Below are 6800 nucleotides of genomic sequence, written 5' to 3' on the forward strand. Positions count from 1 at the left end.
CCCTCATTGGTTCTTTGTGTCCTGTTTCCTGCCTCTTGCCTCTCCTTCCCCTCCCATGCCTCTCTCTCTCTCACACACACACACACACAGCTTCTGCTTCCTTCTCTGGGGCTGCTCCTCCTCTTTTGGGGAGGTAAGCGAGAGAGAGAAAGCAAAGTTCGAGTCCCATGCAGGTTTAAGACCAACAATGTTTTATTCCAGGTATAAACTTTTGTGTGCAAGCACACTTCTTCAGAAGGAGGGAGGTGTATTACCCATGGTGTTAGATTCCTACAAGCAATAAATTGTGGCCAAAGAAATGCAGCTTTATTCAACTTTAACAAATGAAAATATCCCTCACCCACCCAGTGAGCTTTATAAGGAGAAAGAAAACTCTACTTCACAAGGCTAGCAGTCTGTCCAGGAAACCAGGCTGGAGTGCAGGGTTTTTCTACAGCTTGCACACAGCTTAGAAGTTTGTCCTTTCCCTTGTGAGGCCTCTTCACTCCTGAGCTATCTTCTGTGCTTGAAGCTGTTCTCCCTTTGCTATCGTCTTCCAAAGCTGCTGCTGAATCCATCACTGAAGCCGCCACCGTCCTCTCTCCACAGTTGCCTGCTTCTTATCTACACAGCTCTCCCATCCCAGGTGTTCTTCATTTACAATGCTATGTAGGATTTAACACCTTGCTGTCCTGGGACTGCCATTCGCATGGAGAAGGGCTGTATGGCTCACCACTTATCTAATTTCACCTACAGGAAAGTGGATGGATTCTTCTGACAAGCACAGTATACATTGAGGAAATTATTTTGGCTTATTCTGAAAAGCTGATTTTAAAAAAAGATTGGATTTATTTTCTTTCAAAAAGACCCTGATTGGGAATTAGAACACTTGGACTGGTCCTTATATCTTGGAAAGTGGAGTGATTTCAGATGCCAGATTATAATCAGGGCAGGCCCTAGACTGTCTGGCACCCTAGGCAAGGCTAACTTCTGCCACCACCACCCCGCACTGATAACATCACCTAGTCACATGGTGGGGACACCCAATTTGGCACCCCAAAAAAGGCTGGTGTCCTAGGAAATTGCCTAGTTTGCCTACTGGCATGGCAAGCCCTGATGATAATAGCACACATTGGTAATGAGACAGGAAAACTAGCTCTCAGTTCAGCCATGGAGGATGCATTGTCTTAAGCTTCATTATCAATGCTATTCAGCAGTCTCTCTTTCTAATCTCCCTTTGAAATTCCTTTGCAAGAGCACAGCTACTCTTAGGTCAGCAAATGAATGTTGTGGTTTCTAATATCAGACTTATGGCCATTTTTTCTTTGCAAACTCCTGGACTGAGTCTTCCTGGATGGAATTGAGACCTAGGTTTCCTGTCTTATTACCAAGGCTGGTGTCTCCACACCTACTACCCCTCTGCATATCACACTTAATCCAATCCAGCCTGCTACTGTCATTCACCTGCTATTACCATTCAACAGCTGAAATCACCTATATAAAGTTCATACCTTCAGTGCCTATATTTTATGGCACACATGGCCCAGGCCAATCAAGTGACACTTACGTTAGATCCAGCCCTTGAAACAAATGAGTTCGACACTTCTACTGTAGAAGACAGCTTCATTTGCTCAGTAATGTCACCCATCACCACCAATCTCCTGTGCAGCAAAAGAAGGACTGTCATATCATTCGAATGAAGTTGTGATACAGACAGAATCCCCTCTATGGCAGGGGTGGCCAACGGTAGCTCTCCAGATGTTTTTTGCCTACAACTCCCATCAGCCCCAGCCAGCATGGCCAATGGCTGGGACTGATGGGAGTTGTAGGCAAAAAACATCTGGAGAGCTAGTGTTGGCCACCCCACTATATGGCATTCTATGGGCTGTCTTGGCCCACCGGCTCCTTAAAAGTTGGCAAACAAAATAATAAAGGAATAATCAGAAAACTGATTTACAGATCAGAAATGTTTTCATTTCCCAGAGTGAATCATGTTTCCAGTGCATTCAGTTGTGCTTCTGTAGTTAAATCTAAACTGGATTGCTTCTTTATGAGCCTTTTGGGACAGGGATTCTCTTCTCTAGAAGTACTATATTTTCATTTAACCCCACAGATATGCCAGCAAATATACATAAATACATAATAAATTACTCTGTGATTCCAAGGATTGCTAATTTTTTATGAACATGAAAGGGCTTTGGATCATTCATCCAATATGTGAGCAAATCAGTTTACCAAATGAAGCAATTTGTCTTATTATTTTTCCAGATTACTTTTTTCCATACTCAATTCTACAGGGAAGTGTGTTTCTAAATGTTGCTTTCCGTCTTCATTAATATTGTTTTTCATATAATGAGATGTATATTCTTAAAATATCCACCAACCTTGTCATTTTTGTTTATCTAGTCCCCACTACATGCTTTTAAGACACAAACTAAAGCCCTGAAATTCTAATTACTTAGGGGAGATGATGTTGAACTCCTGACTCAGATCAAGAAGGCTGACTGTAAGATTCAGACAGGGTAGGTATTCCAAAGCAATTGCAAGGATTAAAAACAAAACACAAAACTGTTGTGACTACCCTTCTTATTCACACAGAGTGCCTACCACCCTCAACAACCTCCCTCCCACAGGTTCAGTAGGCCATGTAGTCACTACCCATCTTGCCTCTTTTAAAATATAGCAAGAGCCATTTCATATACCATGTTCTCCCTCTTACTCACAGAGACACCCATAGACAGATCCGTCCAATCTCCTTTAATAATCACCCCTCACTCAGACACTTCACAGAGCTGCTGGGGTTGAGACTCAAACACTGCTTCATTCACACACTGTCACCATTTGTTCATATCTATCTATCTATCTATCTATCTATCTATCTATCTATCTATCTATCTATCTATCTATCTATCTATCATCTATCTGTCTGTCAATCAACTAAGCTCTTAGCTTGTCTCTGTGTGTTTTTCTCTGAGACAACCAGCCCACAGGTTTAAATGAACAAGTTGTTTTTATTTCTGGGTTGAACATAACATTGGAGTCCATCAGGTAGAGCAGAAGTGTCAAATTAATTTGTTACAAGGGCAGATTTGCCAAAAACGTCACTTTGTCGGGCCAGACCATGTGTGCCATAAGATGTAACATGAAATATTAGAGGTATAAACTTCATAAAGATGATTTTAGGTGCCAAATGGCAATTGGCTTGATTGGATTACATGTGAAATGTAGAGGGGTTGTGGGCATGGAGATATCATAATTGGTAATCAGACAGGAAACCTAGGTCTCAATTTGGTCCAGGAGAATTCTTTCCAGGACAATGCAAAAAATAAATGGAGATAAAGTCTGAAGAAGTGAGCAGTGACTCAAGAAAGTTCATACAATGCCGCAGTATCAGCCCCAAGTTTCTTACATATAGCTCCACTCTTACAGTATAATATTTAGAAGAGCTCCATAAAACTACCTTTAAAAAGTGGACTTTTATGTTGGAGGATAAATATTTTAAAGCTTTTTTAAAAATAAAAGTTGTATACAATAGGACTATATCCTTAGAAACATTAAGTATATTAAATTATTAATAGCAACAAAAGCCATTTATGTTTTATTTCAATTTCTTTTTCTACCCTAGGTATATATGCAGCATAATAAATCCAGGGTTCAGCATTCAATCTAATAAAGGATTTGATGCATCAGCTCTTCTTTTGAATTTGGCTCTAGCTGTATTTTAATTGGAATATATCATTCCTACCCTAGGCAAGTCATTTCTTACTGTGCTGATAGTGTGTTTCACGCAAGGTTTTGCCTACACAAGAGAAGAAGTCACCAATTAAATTATGAAAATTGATTAATTTTGATATATAAGTGGATGCATTAAAAAGCTGAGCTACAAATGAGTTCTGCTCACAAGAAGTGCATTGAATTATTATCATTAATTCATAAGGTAGGCTAGGTAAAACAATAGTGACCCATCCCAAATGATGTTCATGGCCAAGTATGAAATTGCACCTAGGTAGGTATGCTCAAATACCTGCCAGGTTGGTTCACAATCTGTTCAGTCTCAAACAGTGACCTAATATTTCAGTGCACTATTAATCTGTTCTTGGACCCACTTGTGGCTGTTCAGCAAGTTGCTTTACCCTATTTCTTACTAACCATGGACTATATTGCAATTGGCTTTTCAGGTATGCATATTCTCACACAGTCTGATTTTCTACTGCCCCCCCCCCCATCACTGCATTGCTGCTCTGTGAGGCATTCAGTTGTTTAAGCAGACAATTCAATGAATCACGAAATCTTATAAATCAATTATAAATAAGTGTATTTGTCATGATCCTAGGCCTAATGAAGCCTACAGGCTCCAGGAAAGCCTGTGGTAGAGTAGTAACTCTCGGATCAATGAGATAGTGGGGCTATGCTTTTCCAATCTGGAAAAGAAAAGTCTGAAGATATTCCCATTTCTAAAAGCAGAACCCAGAAGTGGACTGCTGAGCTAATGTTGTCTACGGACCATCTGTGGTTGAAGCAACCACATCCCTACAAATGCCATTCCTGAGTGAAGTCTTCAACTGCAACTTAATCAGGCAGACCTCAAGAAAGCCAGGCTCCAGGTAGAGTTAAAATAGAAAGAAAATTCAGCCAAGATAGAGTTAGAGAGAGAAAGGATGCTGAGAGAGGAGAGAGAGAATGCAGCCAAGATAGAGCTGGCAAGGCAAGAGAAGAAAGCTGGAAAAAATGAAGCTGTCACATGAGATGGAACTTGCAAAAACTTAGAAAAGGCCGCTTCTTCCAAATGCTGCTGTGCAAGGGGATAGATGAAAATACCCTTCATGCAAGAAAAGGGAGGGCACTGAAACATTTCTGCAAAACTTAGAGCAAGTTTGCCTTGACTATAAGGTACATCCAGAGTCATATATGAAGTTGAGACCCCAGCTGAGTGGAGTTCTGGCTTCAGTATCCAGACAGACGGAAGGTGAAAAGAGGTCAGACTACAAGCTGTTTAAACAGAGAGTACATGAGAGGGTGGGGTTTTTCAAAGAAGGAACCTGAAAGAGGTTCAAGGAAGTGAAACCTGAACTCAGGGAGTCCTATCCACAGTTAATGTATAGACTGAGGAAGGCCTATGATCTATGGATTGAAGTAGCTGATGTTAAGACCATAGCTGATGTAAAGGCTCTAATGTGTATTGATTGGTTCTTGACTCTAATTCCTGAACACATTAGTTACCCGCTATTGACAAGAGCCCTCCCACCCTCTAAGAAGCTGGACACTGGGCAGACTGCCTGGCTGAGGCATATGGAGGGCAGAGAACCAGCACCAATTGTGATTGGTGCCCAAAGAAAAACCCAAAGCTCCATGGTACTAGGGAGCAGCCAGAAGCTAAGGGAGGACTGCCCTGGCAAAAGCATCCTAGTTATAGAGGTACTAGCATGCCACTGCCAACATTGGAAGGTACCCCAGTGTTATGCCTGTAACAAGTTGGGGGCATATTTGAAAGTGCTCTAGGTCTAGTGCTAGCATGGCATACTATATGATTCCAGTGGTCCCCCAACCCACTTCTTCTGATTTGGACCCTGAGTACATTCCTCAGCATCATCGTAAGGAAGTAACCATGGATGGGCATGGAGTTACAGCCTGGCAAGACTCTGCTTCCCTTTTGACCTCCATCCTTCATTCTCTTGTTGACCCAAAGTATTTCATCCTGGGCGAAAGAAGGCAGGTGTGATGCCTCACAAAGGTGAAGGAGTTACCCTCCCGGTGGCCAGGATACCAATATGAGGGTTGGAGCAGAAAGAGGAAGGGTGCTGTGTATGAACACTCCCCTGTGACTATGTTTGTAGGGGAGGATTTGGCTGAACATTTACTTCAATGGCAGGAAGGAGAGGCAGGCACGCTGTTAAAAGGAGCAACTGAGTCAGAACACTCTCCCAAAGTTGTCTGTAAAGAGGAGAGAAAAATTGAAGATTATAAGAGGAAGAGCATATCTTCACAGGACCAGGATCGTAAGGAACCAGAACAGTTGAGGAAACTGTTTATTGGTGGCCTAAATTTTGAAACTACTGGTGATAGTTTAAGGGAGCACTTCAAAAAATGGGCACACTCACTGACTTGGTAGTGGTGAGAGATCCACAGACAAAATGTTGCTGTGGGTTTGATTTTGTGACCTATTCTTGCCTGGAGGAGGTAAGGTGGATGGACTTGTGGTGGGACTAAAGAGAGCAGATTCTAGGGTAGATTCTGTGAATCCCAGTGCCCACTTATAGGGGGAACTAAAGACACAGAAGAATGTAATTTAAAAGACTATTTTGGAAAACATGGCAAAATCAAAATCATAAAAGTAATGGAACAGAAAGAAATAGAACAGAAAGAAAAGAGGGTTTGCTTTTGTGACATTTGATGATCCTAAACCGGTTGACAAAATTGTTGCTCAGAAGTACCACACCATAAATGGACATCCGTGAAGTGAAAAAGCTCTTTCCAAGCAAGAAATGCAAACTACTGCTGGTCAGAGAAATCAGTGTGTCAATCAGCCACCTTACTGTGTATATTCTCTATATCATGTTTTATTGTGGTAGTGTTTCTGTTCACCACTTAATAATGTATAGAGTTGCCAGCCTCCAGGTAGAGCCTGGAAAGCTCCTGCTTTTAGAACTGATCTCCAGCTAGCAAAGATTCCCTCTCATGGAGAAAATGGCTGCTTTCAAGGGTGGACTCTATGGCATCATACCATGCTGAGGCCCCTCCCCTCCTCAAACCCCACCCTCTCCTGGATCCACCTCCAAAGTCTCCAGGTATTTTCCAGCACAGATCTGACAACCCTAATAATT

At 41.9% G+C, this 6800-nt stretch overlaps 1 pseudogene; it reads left to right on the forward strand.

The window, feature by feature from the left end:
* Nucleotides 1-5803: 5803 nt before the first annotated feature.
* Nucleotides 5804-6548, forward strand: LOC132569092 (heterogeneous nuclear ribonucleoprotein A3-like; annotated as a pseudogene).
* Nucleotides 6549-6800: the final 252 nt, after the last annotated feature.

Source organism: Heteronotia binoei, chromosome 3, assembly GCF_032191835.1.
Source record: "Heteronotia binoei isolate CCM8104 ecotype False Entrance Well chromosome 3, APGP_CSIRO_Hbin_v1, whole genome shotgun sequence".
Classification (NCBI taxonomy): Eukaryota; Metazoa; Chordata; class Lepidosauria; order Squamata; family Gekkonidae; genus Heteronotia; species Heteronotia binoei.